Source organism: Lagenorhynchus albirostris, chromosome 11, assembly GCF_949774975.1.
Source record: "Lagenorhynchus albirostris chromosome 11, mLagAlb1.1, whole genome shotgun sequence".
In the NCBI taxonomy this organism is placed as follows: Eukaryota; Metazoa; Chordata; class Mammalia; order Artiodactyla; family Delphinidae; genus Lagenorhynchus; species Lagenorhynchus albirostris.
In genome coordinates, this window is record NC_083105.1 from 76,777,407 (window position 1) to 76,804,050 (window position 26,644).

The following is a 26,644-nucleotide window of genomic DNA, read 5'->3' on the forward strand; positions in this document are numbered from 1 at the left end:
CTCTGAGTAACAACCTGGCTGACATCCATATCAAAAGCAATCCTTGCACAAAAAACACGGGACACAGTCTACACAGGGATGCTCCAACATAAAAATACCCCAGGGATTCCCTAGTGACGCAGTGGTTGATAGTCTGTCTGCTGATGCAGGGGACATGGGTTCATGCCCCAGTCCAGGAAGATCCCACATGCTGCGGAGCAGCTGGGCCCGTGAGCCATGGCCACTGAGCCTGTGCATCTGGAGCCTGTGCTCCGCAACAGGAGAGGCCACAGCAGTGAGAGGCCCACATACTGCAAAAAAAAAAAAAAAAAAAAGAAAGAAAAGAAAAAAGAAAAAATCATCAGGACCACAATAAACAATTGTTTCTCCTGAATTCATATAGATGTAGAAAGTTAAGTAAAATGAAAAAGTAGGAGAACTAGTCCCAACTAAAAGAACAAGAGAAATTCCATGAAAGAACAAATAGAGAAAGAGAGCTCACCAGTCTACTAGATGCTGAGTTCAAAATGGAGGTAATAAAAATGCTAACTGAATAAAGAAAGATTATCAATAGAAATGCAGATCACAGTAACAAGAAACTAGAAACTATAAAGATGAACCAATCACAAATAGACAATTCAATTCCTGAGATAAAAAAAAATCTAGAAACAATGAGTAGCAGACTAAATGAATAAGTGATCTGGAAGATAGAATAATGGAAATCATCCAATCAGAACAGCAGACATAAGGGCAAACTTTAAAAATTAAAACAACATATGAGATCTATGGAGTAATATAAAATGTGCCAACCTATGCATAATAGGGGTTCCATAAGGAGGAGAGAGAGAAGGGGATCGGAAAAGTATTTGAAGACATTATGGCTGAAAATTTCCCAAAACTAAAGGAGGTACAGGAAGTACAGAGGGTTTCAAACAAGATAAATCCAAACAGATCAACACAAAGACACGTCATAATTAAAACAGCAAAAGTTAAAGATAAAAAGAGGATTCTAAAAACATCAAGAGGAAAAACAAAAGTCAGCAACAAGAGCATCCCCATAAGGCCATCAGCTAATTTTTCTGCAGAAACTTTGCAGGCCAGAAGAAGCCTGGTATATTCAAGGCATGAAGGGAGAAGAGAGAGAAAGGAGAGGCATGATATATTCAAAGTCCTGAAAGGGAAAAACATACAACCTAGGATGCTCTACCCAGCAGTTTATGAATTACAATAGGAGAGATAAAGAATATCTCAGACAAGCAAAAACTAAGAGTTGAGCAATACTCAATCTACCCTAAAAGAAATATTAAAAGGTCTTCTCTAAATAAAAAAGGAGCAAGAATCTACAGGAAAGGGAAAAATCACAATAGGAAAGGCAAATGTATAAAATAATTGAATATCACTTAAACCAATATGTAGATCTGAAAAAATTTTTAATTGTAAAAGTGATTATAACTAAAATAAACAGTAAAAGGATAAAAATGAAGATATAAGATAGCACATTAAAATCACAAAATGTGAGGAAGGGGAGAATAAAAAGGTACATCTTTTAGAATGTGTTTGGACTTGAATAACTATCAGTTTAAAGCAGTAGATACAGTCATTGGTCAACATACTTGTACTCCATCATAACCAAAATTCAAAAACATATAATGGATTAAAAAAAAAAAAGGAAAGGAACTCAATCATACTACAAAAGAAAATTGTCAAACCACAAAGAGACAAATAAAAAGAAGACATGAACAAAGAACTACAAAAACATGGAAATAAGTACATACTTATCAATAATTGCTTTAAATGTCAATGGATTAAATGGTCTGATCAAAAGTCATAGAGTGAAAGACTGGATAAAAAACAAGAACTTACAATATTCTCCCTATAAGAGACTACTCTGGGGTGAAAGACACACACAGACTGAAAGTGAGGGGATGGAAAAAGATATATCACGCAAATGAAAATGACTGAAAGTGAGGGGATGGAAAAAGATATATCACGCAAATGAAAATGACAAGAAGGTATTAGTAGCAATACTCATATCAGACAAAATAGACATTAAAACAAAGCCTATACGAAAAAACAAAGAAGGGCATTATATAACAATAAAGGATCAATACAAGAAGAAAATATTGCAATCATTAATGTATATGCACCTAATATAGAAACACCTAAATACACAAAACAAATACCAACAGATATAAGGGGAGAAACTGACAATAATACAATAAGAGTAGGAGACTTTAACACCCCAATGACATCAATGGACATATCATACAGACAGAAAATTATTGAGGCAACAGAAGTCCTAAATGACACAATAAGCTATTTGGACTTAATTAATATCTATAGGGTACTACACCTAAAAAAAACCCAGAATACACATCCTTATCAAGCATGCATAGAACATTCTCCAGGATAAAACACATATTAGGTTACAAAAAAGCCTCAACAAATTTAAGAGGATAAAAATTATTCCAGGTATCTTTTCTGATCACAATTGTGTGAAGCAATAAATCAACCACAGAAAGAAAAATCGAAAAAGAATGAACAAATGGAGACAAACAACTTGCTACTAAAAAACACTGGGTCAATGATGAAATCAAAATAGAAATCAGAAAATATCTTGACACAAACGGAAATGAAATCACAACCTTACAAAATCTATGAGATGCAGCAAAAGCAGTTCTAAGAGGGAAGTTCATACAGGCCTTCCTAAGAAACAAGAAAAATCTTAAATAAACAACCTAAGCTATCACCTAAGACAATTAGAAAAAGTAGAACAAACAAATCCCAAAGTTAGCAGAAAGAAGGAAATAACAAAGATCAGAGAGGAAATAAAAAAATAGAGATCCACAAAAAAGTAGAAAAGATTGATAAAACCAAGAGTTGGTTTTTAAAAATATAAACAAAATCGACAAATTTCTAGCTAGGCTGACCAAGAAGAATGACGGCCCAAATTAAAAAAAAAAAAAAAAAAAAAGGAAAGGGGAGAAATAACAACTTATACCACAATAATACAAAAAAACCAAACAAACATAAGAAAATACTATGAAGAGTTACATGCCAACAAATTGGACATCAAGAAGAAATAGATAAATTTCTAGAAACATACAGTCTGCCAAGACTGAGACAAGAAGAAACAAATAAGCTGAACAGACTGATCACTAGAAGTGAAATATGGAATGTGAAATTTAAAAAATGTGGGAATTCCTTGGCAGTTCAGTGGTTAGGACTTTGCAATTTCACTGTCAAGGGCATGGGTTCAATCTCTGGTTGGGGAACTAAGATTCCACAACCCACATGGTGTGGCCAAAACAAACAAACAAACAAATAAATAACAACAACAAAACTCACTGTAAACAAAAGTCCAGGACCAGATGACTTCACTGGGGAATTCTGCCAAATATACAAAGAAGAACTTATATCCATCCTTCATAAAGTATTCCAAAAAATTGAAGAGGAGAGACCACTCCTAAATTCATTCTATGAAGCCATCATCACCCTGATACCAAAACCAGACAAAGCCACTACACAAAAAGAAAATTACAGGCAAACCACTTTGATGAATATAGATGCAAAAATCCTCAACAAAATATTAGCAAACCAAATGCAACAATACATAAAAAGAATCATACATTATGATCAAGTTGGATTTGTTTCAGGGTCCCAAGGATGATTCAACACAGGCAAATTAATCAATGTGATACACCACATTAAGAAAAGGAAAGACAAAACCCACAAGATCATCTCAATAGACACAGAAAAAGCATTTGCCAAATTCAACATCCATTTATGATAAAAATTCTCATCACAGTGGATATACAGGAAATATATATAAAACTAATAAAGACCATTAACAGCAAATCCACAGCCAACTTAATAATCAAAAGTGAAAAGCTGAAAGCCTTCCCACGAAATTCAGGAATAAGACAACGTTCCCCACTCTCACTGTTTCTATTTAATATAGTATTACAATTCTTAGCCTCAGCAATTAGACAAGGAAAAGAAATAAAAGTATCCAAATTTGAAGGGAAGAGTTAAAAGTATCACTCTTTGCAGATGATGTGATACTGTATACAGAGAATCCTAAAGTTTCCACACAAATACTATTAGAATTAATAAATTCAGGAAGGTAGAAGGATACAAGATTAATATACAGAAATCTGTTGCATTTCTTTTCACTAATGATGAAATATGGATAAGAGAAAGTAAAAAAGGAACCATGTAAAATAATATAAAAAAAATACCTAGGAATAGTTAACCAAGGTGGTGAAAGTTCCATATGCTGAAAAGTATAAAACACTGATGAATAAAACTGAAGATGATACAAAGAAATGGGAAGAGAGCCCATGCTCTTGAATTGGAAGAATTAAGATTGTTAAAATGGCCATACTACCTAAAGTAATATATAGAATTAATTCAATCACTAACAAAACACTCATGACATCTTTCACAGAGCTAGAACAAGTAATCCTAAAATACATATGGAACCACAAAATACACACACTTACCAAAGTAATCCTGAGGAAAAAGAACAAGGCTGTAGGTATCAATCATTCAGACTTATGACTATACTACAAAGTTACAGTAAGCAAAACAGTGTGGTATTGGCACTAAAATAGATGTGCAGATCAATGAAACAGAATAGACAGCCCAACAAAAAAACCCATGCACCTACAGTCAAATAATCTATGACAAAGTAGGCAAGAATATACAATGAAGAAAAGAGTCTCTTCAACAAGTGGTTTTGGGAATGGACAGCTATGTGTAACACAATGAAATGAGAACACCCCCTCATACCATATAAACAACAAAAACTCAAAATAGTTTAAAGACCTAAAATAAGGTATTCCTTATTTTAGAAAAGAATTCCTAGAAGAGAACATAGGTAAAACATTTTTAGACATAAAATTGTAGCAATATTTTCTTAGTCTCCCAAGGCAAAAGAAATAAAAGCAGAGGCTGTATTTTCTCTACTGAATTTTCTTGCCTACTTTGTCATAGGTTAGGTGACCAAGGGGTGTGGGTTTATCTCTGGGCTTTCTATCCTGTTCCACTGATCTATATTTCTATTTTTGTGCCAATACCATACTGTCTTGATTACTGTAGCTTTGTAGTGTAGTCTGAAGTCAGGGAGCCTGATTTCTCTAGCTCCATTTTTCTTTCTCAAAATTGCTTTGGCTATTTGTGGTCTTTTGTGTTTCCATACAAATTGTAAAGTTTTTTGTTCTAGTTCTGTGAAAAATGCCATTGGTAATTTTTTAGGGATTGCATTGAATCTGTAAATTGTTTTGGGTAGTATAGTCATTTGCACAATATTAATTCTTCCAATCCAAGAACATGGTATATCTCTCCATCTGTTTGTGTTCTGTCTTTGATTTCTTTCATCAGTGCCTTATAGTTTTCTGCACACGAGTCTTTTGCCTCCTTAGGTAGGTTTAATCCTAGGTATTTTATTCTTTTTGTTGTAATGGTGAATGGGATGGTTTCCTTAACTTCTCTTTCTGATCTTTTGTTGTTAGTGTATAGGAATGCAAGAGAGTTCTGTGTATTAATTTTGTATCCTGCAACTGTATCAAATTCATTCATTAGCTCTAGTAGTTTTCTGATGCAATCTTTAGGATTTTCTATGTATAGTATCATGCCATCTGCAAACAGTGACAGTTTTACTTCTTCTTTTCCAATCTGTATTCATTTTATTTCTTTTTATTCTCTGATTGCCATGGCTAGGAATTCCAAAACTATGTTGAATAAAGTGATGAGAGTGGAATCCTTGTCTTGTTCCTGATATTAGAGGAAATGCTTTCAGTTTTCCACCATTGAGTATAATGTTTGGTGTGGGTTTGTCATATATATAAGTTGTGCTGGGAAAACTGGACAGCTGCATGTAAAAGATTGAAATTAGAACACACCCTAGCACCATACACAAAAATTAACTCAAAATGTAGTACAGACCTAAATGTAAGGTCACACCCTATAAATCTCTTAGAAGAAAACATAGGTAGAAGACTCTTTGACATAAATTGCAAGATGACCTAATAGCAAGATGTATTTTGACCCACCTGCTAGAGTATTGAAAATAAAAACAAAACTAAACAAGTGAGGGGCTTCCCTGGTGGTGCAGTGGTTGGCAGTCCGCCTGCCGATGCAGGGGACGCGGGTTCGTGCCCCGGTCTGGGAGGATCCCACATGCCGCGGAGCGGCTGGGTCCGTGAGCCATGGCCGCTGAGCCTGCGCGCCCGGAGCCTCTGCTCCGCTACGGAAGAGGCTGCAGCAGTGAGAGGCCTGCGTACCGCAAAAAAAAAAAAAAAAAAAAAACTAAACAAATGAGATCTAAGCTTTTAACTTAAAATTTTTTGCACAACAAATGAAACCATAAAAAATACAAAAAGACAACCCTCAGAATGGGAGAAAATATTTGCAAATGAAGCAACTGATAAAGGATTAATCTCCAAAATATGCAAACAACTCATGCCACTCAATACCAAAAAAAAAAAATAACCAAAACAACCCAATCAAAAAATGGGCAGAAGACCTAAATAGACATTTCTCCAAAGAAAACATACAGATGGTCTAGAGGCACATGAAAAGATACTCAATGTCACTAATTATTAGAGAAATACAAATAAACACTACAATGAGTTATCACTTCACATCGGTCAGAATGGCCATCATCAAAAAATCTACAAACAATAAATGCTGGAGAGGGTGTGGAGAAAAGGGAACCCTCTTGCACTGTTGGTGGGAATGTAAATTGATACAACCACTATGGAAAACTGTATGGAGGTTCCTTAAAATCTAAAATTAGAACTACCATATGACCCAGCAATCCCACTACTGGACACATACCCAGAGAAAACCAAAATTCAAAAAGATACATGCACCTCAATGTTCATTGCAACACTATTTACAATAGCCAGGACATGGAAGCAACCTAAATGTCCTTCAACAGAAGAATGGATAAAGAAGATGTTGTACATATATAAAATGGAATATTGCTCAGCCATTAAAAGAAACAAAACTGGGTCATTTGTAAAGACGTGGATAGACCTAGAGACTGTCATACAGAGTGAAGTAAGTCAGAAAGAGAAAAACAAATATTGTATACCAACGTATATATGTGGAATCTAAAAAAAATGGTATCGATGATCTTATTTGCAAAGCAGAAATAGAGACACAGACGTAAAGAAAAAGCATATGGATACCAAGGGGGGTGATGGGATGAATTAGGAGATGGGGATTGACATATATACATTATTGATACTATGTATAAAATACATAACTAATGAGAACATAAAAATAAATAAGTAAATAAATAGAATCCATTACAAAAAAAAAAGAATTGAAAGTAAAAAATAAAAAGAATTAAAAGCAAAAAATATTTTTGTTTAAACGGGACTGAATCAAATTTAAAAGCATTTGCATAGCAAAGGAAGCCATCAACAAGACAAAAAGACCACTTACAGAATGGGAGAAAATATCTGTAAATGACGCAGCCAACAGGGTTTAATATCCAAAATATACAAACAGCTCAGATAACTCAATATAAAAAAAAACAATAAAAAATTAGGCAGAAGACCTAAATAGATATTTTTACAAAGAAGACATACCAATTGCCAACAAGCACATGAAATGATCTTCAACATTGGTAATTATTAGAGATATACAAATCATAACCACAATGACATATCATCTCCCACCAATCAGAATGGCTATCATCAAAATGTCTGCAAGTATTAAGTTCTGGAGAGGGTGTGGAGAAAAGGGAACCATCCTATATTGTTGGTAGAATTGTGAATTGGTAGAGTCACTATGGAAAATAGTATGGAGGTTCCTCAAAAAACTAGAGTTCATATGATCCAGTAATTCTACTCCTGGATATATATCCAGAAAAAAAAAAAAAAAGAAAAGAATGAAAGCCCTAATTCAAAAAAGATACACATACCACTATGTTCATATCAGTACTATTTATAATAGCCAAGACATGGAAACAACCTAATTGTCCATCAACAGGCAATTGTCTTAAAATATGGTGTGTGTCTTTGTGTGTATATATATATATATATATATATATAAAATATATATATATAATATATATATATGTATATGTATATATCTGCAGTGGAATATTACTCAGCTATAAGAAAGAATAAAATATTGCCATTTATAGCCATATGGATGGACCTGAAGAATATTATACTTAGAGAAAGACAAATACTATATGATATCATTTATATGTGGAATCTAAAAAATAATATAAATAAATATATGTACAAAACAGAAAAAGACACACATACATAAAAAACTTACGGTTACCGAGAGAGGGAGTGGAGGAGGGGCACATTAGAAGTATGAGATTAACAGATACAAAGTACTATACATAAAAGAGACAAGCAACAAGAACTTACTGTTTGGCACAGGGATTTATATTTAATATCTTATAATAACTTAAAATGGAATATAATTAGAAAAAGCTGAATCACTATGCTATACACTTGAAACTAACACAATTTTGTAATTCAACTATATTTCAATTTTTAAAAAAGTAAAAAAAGAGAAACTGCAATGGAGTTTGACTCTCTCAGGCTTCCCCCTTTGAAATTATCACTAATGTGTGCACTAAAAGAAAACCGTTTATCCAAGGACCTATAGTGAACTCTGTACTTTCTTACATAGTTATTAAAGTAATATTTCTCTTATTGGTGTGTTCAGAAATATTTGCCCATTTCCAGACTTTCATTTGTAACCCTACCATGGCTGAGAACAGCCATCTGGAAGGGTTCTTATTAATTATGAAGACCCAGGTTCCTGTCTGACATTGCTCACAGGGATGTCTGTTGTGACTAATTACTCCTTTGACATTTTGCACCGTATGAAATAATGATTCACTTCCTTCTTGTTAGAGAATGTTTGCCAAGCATTTCTCTATGAAGTTTCTGATTCCCAGCTCATTCATTCAAAAATTATATATGTACTAAATTTTGGTTCTGAGAAGATGTCCCTCCAGAAGACCACTAAGATCCTTAGAAACCATACTGCCCAATTACAAGTGTCTGCAAGTCATGCCGTTACATCTTTTTGTGCTCTTAACAAAGGTTTACAATCACACTTTTGGGTGTTTACAATCACAGTTTTGGATCATCTTTATCTGGAAACCATGTTTTCCTAATAGCACCCTGGATTTAATCTCTGCCCTGATGCCCTTTCTTACTTTGAAACTATTTTTTTAGAAGAGATGGAACAAAACAGTTTTATTTTCTAACTCAGCAAGTTTTGACTCCTTTATATTGTCTTTAAATTCCTCATAATGAGTGAATAATTACTTCTTTATATCATTTCTTTCTGTCTGCACCTAATGATTAGCAAATAAAAGAAACCAGCTGACACTTTTGACATTCTGTCTGGAAATTTCCTCAGCCAGATCCATCATTTTATTAGATGAAATTTCTATTTTTCATATTACCTCAGGTGACAGTTTTACTATACTTTCTACCACTATGCAATAAGGAATGTTCAAGATGGCTTCTTCACTCACATGTTAGGCACCTGAGCTGGATGGCTGGAATAGCACAGGTTGGTTGAGCTTTTTTTCCTCTTCCTTATGGTTTTTCCACAAGGGGAAGTTTGACTTCCTCATACCGCAGTAAGGCAGGCTATGTGACAACTCTTTTCCCCTAGTGAAAATATATCAAGAGACAGGAATTGGAAGCTACCAGTTTCTTGAGGCCTGGGCCTAGAAACTGCCACAGAATCATTTCGACTATGTTCTTACTTGTCAATGCAGAGAACCCACCCTGTTTTGAGAGTAGGGAACATAGACCTCTCAGAGGTTCAAGTGTCAAAGAATTTGCAGCTATCTCTAATCTACCATATTTAAACTATGCTCTGCCTTCTTCACTTCACTGAGTTTCAGAGGCCTGTATCCATCAATGTAATCATCAGTTCCAGTGAATGTCTCAAAAGCATCTGGTCATGTCAAAAATCAAACTTACTCTTTCTCTGGTGTTTCCAGGGGAGTGAAGGGCTCTGTCATTTACTAAACACCTGGAGATGATCTTTGACACTTCTCACACACATTTTATGCAATGCATCACCAAGTCCTTATAACTTTACCTTATACTATCACTATTTGCTATTTTTAATCTATTAAGAATCCATTCTAGAACTTGAATTTCTTGATAATGATTTATCATTCAGATGTAAAAGAAGTGTGAAAAATTAACTTTCCCCTTGTCAGAATTGCCTATTTACAAATCCAAATTCAGCAAGGATCTACATATTCCTCCCTCCCCACTTTATTTAAAAGCTGTATAATTTTAATTAATGTCATCGTTTGGACATTGAAAATATACTTTGTAATAGAGTTTACATAAAGCTTTAAGATATATGACTTTGCCAGTTTCAGAAGGTGTGCTTTCTGACTCTGAACTGTACCATTGAAGTTATGTGATTTTAAGGCATGACCTCAATTTAACTCTTTATTTAGTTAATTTCTTTCATTAATTTGTTATTCAGCTCAATTTTTTTCCCCTTTGGTCTTAGGAATGCATTGAACTAAACTTACTTCTGGTAATGGAGGGGAGATGAACCATCTTATACTTAACTTTAATCTCCCTTCCTTTTCCGAAATACATTCATTATCAAGCTGAGGTCTAATTTTTGATCTCTGATCTAGACTTTCCTCTATCATGGATATGCACTGCCTTCTAACTCTTATGGAGCAGGAATATCTCATCTGCTATTAGGCTTGACAAATCCTTAATATACCAGTTCACAAAATGGAACTTTCTAAGTTTGAAAGAAATTAAATACTAAGCATGCACATGCAAGTGTGTTTGTGTACATATACATACACAAACATAAAATTGGCTTAGGATATTAAAAAGTCTCATTTATTTGTTGTTTAAATTTATAAAATACTATAGACTAATCACAAAAATAATAATTACCACTATCAAGTGCTTATTTTGTGTCAAAAACTCACACAATATTGCAATATCTTTATTATGCTGCTATTTTTACAAATGGAAAAAAACTTATTCTCAGACTTTAAACAACTTTTACAGGTTACATTGTAAATAGTGATCTGGGAAGGTCTTTAGGGTGGAGCTCTTTTCACTATACAACACAGAGTCCCATAAAATCGTAGAGCATTGTTTGTGTTTCTGTCATACATATCTCACAATCTGCCATGTACTTAAGTCATTTGTACACATGCTACAAAATTCTACTGCATTTTGTAGTTTAATAGCTCTTTCACCCTGGAAAAGTTACTTAAATTCCCTGTTCCTCACTTCCCACAAATGTAAAGTGAAGGGGCTGAGCTAGAAGGTCTCTTTGGGTTCCAGTGTTCTACAATTTCTGTGACTGTGAGCTCCTTTGAATAAAGTATTTATTCATCTTGTATTACCTACAAAATATAGTCAAGTGCGTTATACCTAGTATCTACTCTATAAATGTCTATTGAATGAAGTGGGTCAGTCTTATAATGTTTTAATAATTAGCATTTAGAGTTAGAAATCCTATAAATAAATTCATTTATTTTCATCACTTGTTCAGTTGAACAAATACAGCCTATTAGGTACATTATTGTAAAAAGAAATAAATTATAATCTCTGCCCTCAAAGAGCTTCCATTTTACAATATAGTTTTGATTATTTTTACACATAATAATGCATATGAATTTCAAAAAAATTATTCAAGGAAGATTTTATTACTATTATTTTAATTTAGAATATGAGAAAACTAAGGCCTGGAAAGATTAATTGATTAGCCTATGATAACATAAGTAGTGAACAAAGAGGCCTGAATTTGTACTCTTGATATTTGATTCAAAGTCCAACAGTCTTTCCAGTGTAATTTTATGTTCTCTAATATTTCGATGATCAGAAAGAAACAGTTTGACTGAAATAAGCACAGTGGGCTGAGGACTGGGAAACAACCATGCTTAGGGGAATGCAAAACAGAATAAAGTACAGTCAGGGAAGGTTCAGAATGACAATAAAATAGTGTCAGGAAGAATGGGATGGTAGGAGTTCCAAAACAAAATACCAGTCACCAATTTGACAAGGGAGACTGTTAATAATTCTTGGACTACTGATGATACACAATGATGATCACAGATCTAAAGAGGAAGTGAATATTTGAAAAAAAAAATCCTTCAGACATTTGAAAGGTTAAAGTTATAGAAATCATTAGAAAAGTTAGCCAGTAAGCTTGAGATTTCTTCAAAGGTGAATGGAAATATAAGAGATGAACCCTGAGGATATTATGCTTAGTGAAATAAGACAGTAACAGAAGGAAAAATACTGCATGATTCTACTTATATGAGGTATCATATAAGTATTTATTTATTTAGTATTTATATAGTATTTCTATGAGTCAGATTTATAGAAAGAGAGAGTAGAATGATGGTTGCCAGGGGCTGCAGGGAGATGGAAGTAAATACTTGCTACTCAATGACTAAAAAAAAACATTCAGTTTTGCAAGATTAATAAGTTCTAGGGGGTCTTCTGTACAACATTATGCCTATAGTTATTAATATTGTATTGTACACAAAATTTTGTTAAAAGGATGCATCTTATGTTAAGTGTTCATACTTTAATAAAACTATGTTAGAGTGAATATAAGGTAAGTAAATTATGTAATATAAATTTACTTGTTTAGATGTTTTCAGTAATTTTCTCTAAAGTTTAAGCCCAAATTATTTAAAATTTCTTATTCATCTAAAGTCATGCTGAGACTTGGACACACACAAAAAAGAACAAAGAGGTAAAGAGTAAAGGAAGAAAAAGTCAGCACAAAACTTTCACTTGAATAAGGTGGTCAGCTGTCAGTAAATCAAGAGAAACAGTGCAGCAAAAGACCTGGGAAGGGTTAGGAAGAACCAACAACAAGAATGCAATTTGACAGTGGAGCAAGTTCTTTACTGAGACAGCTGTGCCTTTTATTCTTCCCACCTGATGGCTAGTTTTATTTGATCCTGCATACATCAAAAGGAAAAGGAAGTACAGAGATAAGAACAGTTCTTAACCCCACATCTTAATAATAACCATTTTTCAAACAGAAGTTCTCAGAGAACCAATGCCATATCTCCTACACTTGTTTTGTTCTTAGCCAATAGGATACTCTAGTGATCACAGAAAAAAAATTTTTTTCTTCTGGAGCCATATGAAAATAGAAGGGTTTCTCCTTTAGGTAGAATAATGATGAGGAATGATGCTATGTAAGGGCAGGAAGTAAAGATGATTCTTCTTTAAATTCCTGAATACATTTATCCTTCTCTGATTTGAAAGTGAAGCTTAATAGGTGAAGAAAATGAAAAACACTGTTGATTTGTTTCATACCTATTTACTTGAATCTATACTTTGAGAATAAATAAATTTTCCCAAAGAGGGAGATAAATCTATTCAATCACCATGCTGAAGGAGCTTATAAATTAATAAAAATCCTCTCTTGATATTACTTATTACTTGATTCTATTGAAATTGTTTTAATAAAAAGAATACATAATAAGACAATTCCCAGTCAATGACAACTATTTCTGGACTTCTTCCCCATTTTCCTCCACACCTGAAAGTTTGTAAATTACCACTAACTTAAAACCTAGTTTGAGAGTTCTAGTAAAGGACCACTCAACATTAACTATAAAAATAAGTATGGGACCATTTGAGCAGAGTTTAAAGGAAAATTATATTGGTCTTATTAAGAATCAGAAGATAGTCTTAATGAGAATGAGTTAGCAGACATAAAAAGAAATTTTAAAATGCTTTCAGCTCTCCTTTCCATCTCTTTTTGGCTGGATTTTTTTCTGTGTTACTCTGCTTTGAGGACAACTCAGAATTTATGGGCTCTAGGCAAAATTTTAGCTGTGTGTGTAGTGAGTTGGAGAAAAAGAAAGGAACGTTAGAAATGGTAAGAATAAAAAACATTTTTTCCAAGTATATCCATGTTCCTTTAAAGATACTGACAGAGTTATCTTTGCAGAGAAAATTATAAAAAAGTCAAAGACTTATTTTGTATAAGCCTGAGATATATAGCCTTACTACATAAATAACCTGGGGTTATTACTAACATAACTCAGTCACAGACCAGGTTTAATATTTTAAAGCAACAACAGTGTATTATCTGTGTTGAATATCACTGTTCTTCAATTACTTCTATGGATTTTTTCTTGAGTTTTTATTAGTTTGTTTTGTTTTTGTCAGCAAGGTTAGAAAAAAATAGACCTAACTAGTTTTAAGTCTGTTATTGACTTAGCACTGATTTTTATTTTGTTATTTAAAATTTTCATGCTTTAGCTTCCACATTTATAAAAGTGAAAAAATTGATGTCATTTTATTGTACAAGGATTGCAAAAACACTTAAAATGTCCTGCACCAAATAAGATATCTCAGCAAATGGATATATGAACATAAATAATATTGCTAACAATTATTCAGACCAAATGTCATTTGAAAATATGACTTATATGAAGGAGGAAAATTGTAACTCCACTTAGTTGATGGTAGAAGGATCAAAATTGGCAGGATATCATCTTGCCTGGTCCACAAATTTTCAATGCAATTGTGAATTTTAAGAATATCTTTTATTCTATGAGGCCCACATTACCATAAGAATGAAACAAAGACATTACAAGAAAAGATAATTACATATCAATATCTCTAATGAATATGAACACAAAAATCCTCAACAAGATTTTAGCAAATTGAATCCAACAATGTATAAAAAGAATTATACACCACAACTAAGTGGGATTTATCCTAGATATGCAAGACTGGTTGAACATTAAAAAAATCAATTAACGCAATTAATCACATTAACAGACTAAGAAAAAAAAGAAAAATTACATGATCATATCAATAGATGCAGAAAAAAGCATTTGACAAAATCCAATACTCATTCATGATAAGAGCTCTTAGTGAAATAAGAATAGACGGAACGCTCTCAATTTGATAAAGACAATCTACAAAATATCTACAGCTAACATCATACGTAATGGTGAGAAACCTGAAGCTTTCCCACTAAGATCAGGTACAAGGAAAAGATAACTCTTCTCACCATCCCTTTTCAACTTTGTACTGGAAGTCCTCGTTAATGCAATGAGGCAACAAAAGATAATAAAAGCTATACAGATTGGGAAGGAAGATGAAAAACTGTCTTTGTTCACAGATGACATGATCATCTATGTAGAAAATCTAAGAGAATCAGCAAGATATCTCCTGGAACTAATAAGCAATTAGAGCAATGTTTCTGGATTCAAGGTTAATATACAAAAGTCAATTGTTTTCCTCTATGCTAACAACGAAAAAGTGGAATTTAAAAGTAACAAACACAGTACTATTTACATTAGCACCCTGAAAATGAAATACTTAGGCATAAATATAACAAAATGTGTGCAATATCTATATGAGGAAAACCACAATTCTGATGAATAAAATGAAAAAGGAGAAATATCTCATTTTCATGAATATGAAGTCTCAATGTTGTCAAGGTGTCAGTTCTTCCAAACTTGATCTATAGACTCTAAGGTAAACTATGGACTTTGGATGAGGATGATGTGTCAATGTAGGTTCAACCTTGGTTAAAAAAAAAGTACCATTCTTGTACATGATGTTAATAATGGTGGAGGTTATGCATGTATGGGGGCAAGGTATATATGGGAAATCTCTGTATTTCTCTCTCTCTGTTTTGTTGTACACCAAAAACGACTTGACTTCATTTCCATGGTAATTCAAAGTGCCAGAAAACATCTTTGGTCTTATCAGATTATGATTATAGTTTTTGTTTCTATTTGTGACTGTTGTTTATTTTGGGCTGGTGTTGGCTGGTAATTATTTTTAAAAAATTACCACTTCTGTTCTGGCTCTTCTCGTCCCCATGGAGTAGAATAAGAAATATGTGAGCAGCCTGGCTTAATACTATGTTTTGCTTTATTTTGATCATAATACATTCATTATGCAAAGCAAAAATAGCATTTAAAACTTGTTGCTCTATACATTTTCTTGCTGTACATTCTGCATAAACTGGATCATTTTTTCAATAAGTAAATTTGTCTGCCTGAGTTTTAAATACATAAAGAAATTTGATTTAATTAAATGTGTGACTCACCATTCTGCATTTATAAATGCCCACCTTTTCAAACACTGAAAGCATCAAAGATGTTCTTTCCCCACAGGACAATAAATTATGAAATGTGCACTGATGTTACAAAATAAATAAAAATTAGAATTCAAGTATCATTTATTAGTGAAATCATGAGAATGGTTAGGAAAATATGTATATTAGAATTTCTACTATAAATTATTATGTCACAAGATTCTTATGTTCATTTACAGACCAATACAAAAATAAATAATTAAACTATTCATACAACTTGATTTCATTTAAAATATATTCATTTTATGTTCATAAAGACACATCAAAATATGTTCATAAAAACAAAAAAATCACAATAATTACTCAGTATTCTCATTTTGGTTGTCTTTTTAAAATAATACTGCATTTTGTCTTAATTTGAAGCTTAAGTCTTCAAAAGAGCTTTAGTCTCAATTTTATAATATGTAACTATTACAGCTGTCTTACTTAAGTGACAAGTTACTTCCTTTATTGAATACTCATAAAAGCTTGTTATTAAAGCCATGAGAAATCTTGCTATCTCTATTACGTGTGATGATACAAAGGAACTTTATCATCTGGTTTATAGTAGAAACAAAGTAGAATGTTTCCACCTCATATATATTTTAAATAACTTGTACAGAACAAAAAAGAATGTCTGTTTCTGAGTCCGGGAAAATCTATTCGTTATGTGTAAAGACAGAAAGACAGTTTATTAAAGAGCTGTTAATTTTTTTTAATCATATCTGGATACCTAATCCATATAAATGAGCAATCTACATTGTCACCGAATCATAATAGGTTACTTACATCATGTTTGAAAGAACAAAGTAGGAATTTTGAGGATTGCAACTGAAATGGAATTTTGACAAATTTATTATGTGAAATACTGACTTTAAAAAATGTTAATAAGTTTATTTATTTTCAACTGTCTTATGTTAAATGTAGGACATTTAAAAAACTATATTCCATGTGTTGATGACTTTTTTTCATTAGATTATTTTGTTCCATGATGTGTTCTAGTGCCCTCTGCTGAAAACTAAGATGAAGTTTCTATTATTTAATATAGAATGGAAAAGTGCATTCAAAATATAATACATTATAACTATTATAGGAAATTGATTATTCTCAGGTCTTGTTGTATAACACAAATAATTCTGGTGCCTCAAGGAGTTTTATTATGAAGGAGGTGGCATTCATCATACAAGAAGCACTTGTCACTATATAATATGTATGTTTTACTTGTTTCTCTCCAAATAAATTGTGTCTCCCTGTCACTCTATGTATTGTTATTCATCTGCAGAAAATTCTCAACTATGTATATTTTTCATAAAATACGTAACTACAAGTTATCTTTAATTCCTTGCTTACAGAGATTTGGTTTTTTGAGCTCTTATAATTTTAGTGCCTATCCTCTGAATCCATTAGTATAAATATCTATTTTAATGCATTGTTTTTTCAAAAATAAATTCTTACTATTTTTATTTTGATTTAATTTGGTCAATTAACTTAATTTGATTATTTAAAAGTAAACTGTGATTTTACATCTAGAAAATAGACATGACATGTATGTATTTTATTTAGTTCTGATTCTAACTAGACAATGTCTCCAATATCTTAGACTGTAAAGCAAGGATAGAGTTTATGAATATCTGTCACACTCACCACAGAGAGCTCTTGGGAAAGGGGGGAATGACGTGTAACTTTTTAAAAGTTAAGCACCTCTCATAAATTATACCATAATACCACAATATTATCCATTTCCTTTGATAGAGGTAACTCTATATTGTTTTGGATAGCTATCATGAATACCAATCATTATTTTTGAGTATATAGCATTGGTGCTGGACATAAAACAAAGAAAGCAGAAAAAGTACTGATCACATTTTAAATGATCCAATTATTCCCTGTACAAATCCTAAATAGCCATGTATAGAAGATAAATAGTAAAATAATTGTCACTGAAAATTTGGAATATATTTTCCACATGGAAAATATATATAAACTTCTTTTAATCTATTTAACGTAACATTTAAATGTAACATCTAGATTAAAATATTGTCAAATTATTTCCTTGAATGCTTGTCTTAAAAACCATATTCTTAATTATAGTCCATATCTTAAACAACCTTTGTTGCTCTTGTAAAAGCAGAATAATAAACAACAATGTATTCATTTTTTATTAAGACACCACTTATACCTCTTGGTCACATACCACAATAAGCAGTTCTAGATGTTACAAGTTACAATCAGGTTCCTAGGTAAACTTTCTCTTTTTGAATTTCATTTACTTGAGTGGGGGGACTGGAGAAATTTTCCCCTTAATTCTAATTCAGTAATCCATTATCTGCCAATTTCCTATTTAATCTATGACTATTAGAGCAATATAATTGAAATAGTTAAGAAAAAGTATAGGTACAGTTGGATCCAGCAAAGAAAATAGAAAACATCTATATTTCCACAAAAGAGCTTTAATAGAGAAAAATGGTTACACAAGTTTTGGAGTATTGAAAGAGCAAAAGGGAAATGTTAATATAACTCAGAGATTAAAACTATAGAGTAGGGTACTACCCCAAAGCTGGTGGAATAAAAGAAAAGATTGGGGATCTCAGAAATTAGAAGCTCAGAGGTAAGGCTTTGTCAAATACGTGCTCAGATTTTTGAAGGAAAGATGTATCTTGGGCGATACTACTACCTTAAGAGCTTGAAGGAGAATTCTCAGGCATCTGAGGAAGGGGTAGTGGCATCACTGAGCTTTTGCTGTATCCTGAGGGGACACATGAAAGCGATTCTGGAAGTGCCTGAAGAAGACTGGAAACAGGAGCTAACTGCCCCTCCTGGGGTGAAAGCTGCTGTGCAAGTGACTGTAAAAGAAGAAAGATCAAAAGCAGGAGGAAGGGCTTCCCTGGTGGCGCAGTGGTTGAGAGTCCGCCTGCCGATGCAGGGGACACGGGTTCGTGCCCCGGTCTGGGAAGATCCCACATGCCACGGAGTGGCTGAGCCTGTGAGCCATGGCTGCTGAGCCTGCATGTCCGGAGCCTGTGCTCCGCAACGGGAGAGGCCACAACAGTGAGAGGCCCGCGTACCGCAAAAAAAAAAAAGCAGGAGGAAAAACCTTCTCCCTGACTACTAACCTATATTGTAAAAATTCTTAATCTTACCTGTTCATTAGAATCACTTAATTAAAAAAACCCTGATGCCCAGTCCTCACTTGAAAATAATAAAATATTAATTTGAGGGCATGGAAATTAGGCAGTAATAGTCTTCAAATTTCCCCAGATGATTCCAAAATGCAGCCAAGGTTCAGAACCACTGCCCTAGTATCTCCTATTGGCAGAAACCCTTTAGCAAAGGAGTCTGGTAATGTAGTTTGCAGTTTCTGCTGCAGAACCACAGAAACACAGAACCACACAGGAGAGTATACAAAGGTGGATTTGGAGCAAAGAGATAATAGTTAATCAATTAGCAAAAATGTAATCAACATTTCTTGGCAATTGAAGCCAAACAAAATTTCAGAAATAGTAATACGTGAAATTTTCCACAATGTGTATCAATGTGTTTAACGTATTGCACAGTATCTGTCAGAATGACTCAATTGAAAACTCACATATTCTGTACTATACTATTTGGAAATATATTTTGTGACCAAATAGTTATATGATGACTCAAACTTACAATACAATCAACAAATATTTTTAAATTATAGAAATCTAGGACAAAGTCTTTAAGATATGATAATGTGATTGTATTATCTTATCTTAACTTCTATCACATATTTCTAAAATTCCATAATCTATCATGCAAATGAGTCTTTTTAAATCTAAAATACTGGCAGTTTTCATAATGAAAAAGAATGTAGATCACTTAGCTCAATGTTTCAAACAATAAACCAGTACAGAAATAAACAAGATAATAATTATTTTAATCTTAAACTTTGAAAAGCTTTAAATGACATTATCACTTCTCAGCAGATTTTGTGTACTGAACAAGTAAACCCCACACTTACCCGTAGTCCCTGGATATAAATGACTAATATTGCCTTTAGTAAGACATGCTCTAAATTCTACACATACTGAATTAGAATAAGGACAGGCAAAAGACACAAAAAGATTTGACTGTTCTTTAGTTGAATGTATTGATTAATCTTAAGAGGCAATGCATCATTTTTTTTTTTTTTTTTTTTTTTTTTTGCGGTACACGGGCCTCTCACTGTTGTGGCCTCTCCCATTGCGGAGCACAGGCTCTGGACGCTCAGGCTCAGCAGCCATGGCTCACGGGCCCAGCCGCTCCGTGGTATGTGGGATCTTCCTGGACTGGGGCATGAACCCATGTCCCCTGCATCGGCAGGCAGACTCTCAACCACTGCATCACCAGGGAAGCCCGGCAATGCATCATTTTGAACTGAGGTTGATCAACCAGGAATCTAGATATCCAGAGTCAGTAAGGTAGATGGAGTTGGCACTTGTAAACATCTTAATTTACTGTCAGACTACCTGATCTCATTGATCTGGATGCATAGGTCCTGGAACCTAATGTTATTAAACATAATATCCTATTTGTAGCCCCTACTGCTTGGAACCTATGTGTATCCCCTGAAATAAAAGTCCCACTGAGAGTTTGGCTTCCCCTGTACTGTTTCTGGTATAACCAATATGCTACTCAAGATGATTAACTAGGAATTATTTGTGTCATTGGAAACTAAAATAAATTAATAAGTTGGCATTCTACATTGCATGTTGAAATGTCTCATGATCTTGGTTAGGGTGAGTCATTAAAACAGTCAGGATTAAGATGCTAAACTTGAAAATCTGTCACATTTTCCTTTGGAGATTCCTAACCTTGCTGATTGCCTTTGTAGTCAAATACCTTTACTTATAAAATGACTTGTTTAAAACTTTAATACTTTTTAAAACTATTTTTATGGTGTTCTAGCATAATATGTTATTTCTTTATCTTTTCATTATGTTCTAAATGAACAAGAGGTCAGATACTCTCTTGAACAAATTTGTAATACAGATGGAATTATAGTGCAGGAAGAGGTCTCAGAACTTTCCGACTCCCATACCCCTCTGCTCTACATCATCATTTAATGGAGGAGGTGGTAATCTCTCTGATATCATACGTTGTGGTAGACTTTGAATTGGGGTATTTAATTCTATTGATCATTTACTAAAGTGAATGTATCTCTTATCAGGTGATCAATAAATTCTTGTTGAGGAAATGGGTGAATGCATGAATAAAGATATCAGGAAATAATGAATAAATAAGATATCCTAAATTCACATAAATATAGAAATTCAGTTCCCATAGAGACAAGATTGATTTAACAAGCTCCTGAATGTTATCATTCATAAAATTTTAGCAATTCCTGCTTAAACATATAACAAATTACTTTAAAATACATAGCACAGGTTGTTCAATCTAAATACCAAACTAATCTTGCCAGTTTCAGATAAGGCAATATTTCTTGAGTTTTATATAAAATATTATACTTTAGACTTCTGAAATCTTTCAATCTGCTTACCTCCATATAACTCTGAGAAAGTGTACTACATAAGTCAAGGACAAAAGAAATAGTGGTGTTTCCACTCAAAATACATTATAAACATTCTTTGATGCATTACTACTATTGAAAGAGTTAAGTTCTTGGTATAAATATAGGCACATGAATGTTTAAGAACTTTAAGTCCTCTTCTGAAAGGGAAACACTCCACCAATTTTCAGCTAAGAAAATGTATAGGAACACATTAGAGGATAGCAATTCACAAAATTTCAGCCTAAGTTATTATATTTCATGTCAATTTGGCAATAAAAGAAACATTGTCTGCCATATTTATCATATATAACAGGTGCTCACTATACCTTAGTTATAAGAAAATTAACATTGATTTTTCCTGATTGTTCTTATTAATATTATATATACTATTTTTACACAATAAGTTATAGTTTTACACACAAAGGCAGTAATTTCATAAACATTACTCTACTAGAAAAAATCAATTGAAATGGTGAGGGATAACCCATATTTGTTATTAGTGATGGACTAGTTTGTATGGACAAGTTCTCTCATGGGAAAAAAAAAAAGCTAGTTTATAAAACATTGACAAAACTCCTTTAAAAATTAATGAGCAAGGAGTCAAGATGGCGGAGGAGTAGGAGGATGTGGAGTTCATCTCTTCCCACAAATGCATCAAGAATATATCTACAAATGGGACAATTCTCACAGAGCACCAGCTGTACATGAGCAGAGGACCTCAGACACCTAAAAGGACAAGAAGAATCCCCATGTAACCAGGTAGGATGAAAGAAAGAAGAAGGGAAAAGGAAGAGGAGAGGAAGCAGGATGAACCTGTGCTCCTGTGGGGTGAGGTGAGGGAGACGGAGAGGTTCCTTCATCCAGAGAAGCCCCCTCACCATCAGGGAGATCAACTGGGACAGAAGGGGAGTTTTGGGGGGCTATCAGAGGAGAGCACAGCAACTGATCTGTGGCAGGCAGGACAGTGAAACCTACACAAATGGTCTGTGACACGGTCCTGTGTGCCCCAGACTGAGAGTTGTGTCCACCTGTGCAGAGGGGTGCTGGGTGGTGGAATGTGGGGTTTGGAGAGTGAACCCAGAGAGAGGACTGCAGCTGGCTATGGGGGGGATGGGAGTGAGGAAATCCACAACTGGGAATGCTTGCAGACGAAACCCAGACTGCCATAGATGTGAAGTGCCATTGTTGAGTGACGTGCAAGGAGTGGGGCCACCATTGCAGCCTATCACCCCGCTCGCTGGCCCCTGCATCCACAGGCACTAGAAAGGGCTCCCACTAGGGTGGGCTCTCTCATGCTTGCTGTCACCAGCTCCCACTCACAACCTGTCCCCACTGGGACTCCCACGACCCCAGCAGCCACCACCTCCCCTGCACCCTGTACCTGCAGCAGTGGGCATAATCATGACCCTGGCTGCCCCCTTCTCACTGGGGCAGACTCATGTGCTCCCAGGCAGCCTCGGGAGCAGACCCCTGTGGGTGACCCACAGGCAGAGGTGGGACTGAAACAACAACTGAGCCCCAGGGGCCATACAACTAAGGAAGAAAAACTGAAATCTCTCCTTGCAGCTGCACAACCCACGAATTTACATACCCACAACTGGCTTTGTCAACTGAGAGCCTAAAGAGCATCTGAATGGACAACAACTGCTCCCACAGCCAAGATGGATCTAGCATTAGCAGCTGTAGATTTTGTGGGCACATACATGTGGGAGTTAGGCCAGGCCAGAGTCTGAGCTGTCCCCAAAGCACCCACAGCAGATCCAGATCCACGATTACTATAATCCTGGGACATGACATCAGTGGATCTATGCTGGTGGCCTGCTGAAAACAATGTCTGACAGACACCAGGGCCAATTTATGGCATACCCACAATCAAGGTGGGGCTGAGAGAAATGACAACAGTGTAATTTGAAAGAGTGTACAATGGGTGAAAGGTGACACAACAGAGCACACCCACAGGTGAACACCTCCAGAGGAGGAATACTCAGTGGCTTCCCTCACAGTGGGAGTGCTCCAATCCTGGCTACAAAGATATCACAGGAAAAGAAAATTACAGGCCAATATTCCTGATGAACATAGATGCAAAAATCCTAAACAAAATACTAGCAAACCAAACCCAACAACACATCAAAAGGATCACACACCATGATCAAGTGGATTCATCCCAGGGATGCAAGGATTCTTCAATATCCACAAATTAATCACTGCCATATACCAAATTTAAAAAGTAAAGAATAAAAACCACATGATCATCTCAATAGATGCAGAAAAAGCTTTGGAGGAAATTCAATACCTATTTATAATGAATAATGTCCAGAAAGTGGGCATAGAGGGAACCTACCTCAACATAATAAAAGTCATATATGACAGACCGACAGCAAACATCATTCTCCATGGTGAAAAACTGAAAGCATTTCCTCTAAGATCAGAAACAAGACAAAGATGTCCACCCTCTCCACTTTTATTCAACATAGTATTGAAAGTCCAAGCCACTGTAATCAGAGAAGAAAAAGAAATCAAAATGTAAAAAGAATAAGTAAAACTGTCATTATTTGCAGATGACATGATACTATACATAGGTAATCCTAAAGAAGTTACCAGAAAACTACTAGAGCTCATCAGTGGATTTGGTAAAGTTGCAGGGCACAAAATTAATACACAGAAATCTCTTGTATTGTTATACACTAACAATAAAAAATCAGAAAGAAAAATTAAAGATAGCATCACATTTACCATTGCATTAATAGAATAAAATACCTAGGAATAAACCTACCTAAGGAGGCAAAAGCCCGGTACTCAGAAAACTATAAGATACTGTTGAAAGAAATCAAAGATGTCACAAACATATGGAGAGATACACTATGTTCTTGGATTGGAAGAATAAAGATTGTCAAAATGAATATTCTACCCAGAGTAATCTATAGTCAGTGCATTCCTCATCAAATTACAAACAGCATTTTTCAGAGAATTAGAACAAAAATTTTACAGTTTATATGGAAACACAAAAGACCCCAAATAACCAAAGCAGTCTCAAGAAAGAAAAACAGAGTTGTAGGAATCAACTCCCTGACTTCAGACTATATTACAAAGCTACAGTAATCAAAAGAGTGTGGTGCTGGCACAAAAACAGAAATATAGATCAATGAAACAGGATAGGAAGTCCAGAGATAAACCCATGCACCTGTTGTCACCTAATTGATGACAAAGGAGGCAAGAATATACAATGGAGAAAAGACAGTTTTTTCAGTATGTGCTGGTGGCTAAACTGGACCAGTACATGTAAAAGAATGAAATTAGAACATTTTCTAACACCATAAACAAAAATAAACTCAAAATGGATTAAAGACCTAATTGAAGACCAGACATTATAAAACTCTTAGAGGAAAACATAGGCAGAACACTCTCTGACATAAATTGCAGCAAGATATTTTTTGATCCACCTCCTAGAGTAATGAAAATAAAAACAAATTAAACAAATGGGACCTAATTAAATTTAAACGATTTTGCAAAGCAATGGAAACTGTAAACAAAATGAAAAGACAACTTAAACAATGGGAGAAAATATTTGCAAACAAATCCACTGACAAGAGGTTAATCTCCCAAATATACAAACAGCTCATGCAGCTCAATATCAAAAAACAAACAACCCCATCAAAAAATGGTCAGCAGTTCTAAACAGACATTTCTCCAAAGAAGACATACAGATGGCCAACAGGCACATGAAAAGATATTCAACATCACTAATTATTAGAGAAACACAAATCAAAACTACAATGAGGTATGACCTCACACCAGTCAGAATGGCCATGATCAAAAAATCCAAACAGTAAATGCTAGAGAGGATGTGGAGGAAAGAGAACCTTCCTATACTGTTGGTGGGAATGTACATTGGTAAGCCACCATGGAGAACAGTATGAAGGATAATTAAAAAACTAAAAATAGAGCTACCATATGATCCAGCACTCCCACTTCTGGGCATATATCCGGAGAAAACCACAATTCGAAAAGATACATGCACCCCAATGTTCATTGCAGCAATAATTACAATAGCCAGTACATTACAACCTAAATGTCCATTAACAGAAGAATGGATAAAGAAGATGTGGGGCATATATACAATGGAATATTACTCAGCCATAAAAAAGAATGAAATCATGCCATTTGCATGACATGAATGGACCTAAAATTATCCTACTGAGTGAAGTATGTCCGACTGAGAAAGACATATATCATATGATATTATTTATATGTGGAATCTAAAAAACGGTACAAATGAGCCTATTTACAAAACAGAAATACAGTCACAGATGTAGAAGACAAACTTATAGTTCCCAAGGTGGCAAATGGGGGAGGTATATTGGGAGACTGAGATTGACATATATGCACTACTATACATAAAATAGAAAACTAATAAGAACCTGCTCTATAGCACAGGGAACTCCACTCAATACTCTGTAATGACCTATATGGGAAAATAATCTTAAAAAGAGTGGAATGTATATATGTATACCTGATTCACTTTGCTGTACAGTAAAAATTAACACAACATTGTAAATCAAATATACTCCAATAAAAATTATTAAAATAAAAAATAGATAAATTGCATTCTTCAAATTTTAAATCTTCTCTTCTTTGAAAGAGACCATTAAGAAAATAAAGTCAAACAAATACCGTATGCTAACACATATATATGGAATTTAAGAAAAAAAAAATGTCATGAAGAACCTAGGGGTAAGGCAGGAATAAAGACGCAGACCTACTAGAGAACAGACTTGAGGTTATGGGGAGGGGGAAGGGTGAGCTGTGATAGGGCGAGAGAGAGTCATGGACATATACACATTAACAAACGTAGTAAGGTAGATAGCTAGTGGGAAGCAGCCGCATGGCACAGGGATATTGGCTCGGTGCTTTGTGACAGCCTGGAGGGGTGGGATAGGGAGGGTGGGGGGGAGGGAGATGCAAGAGGGAAGACATATGGGAACATATGTATATGTATAACTGATTCACTTTGTTATAAAG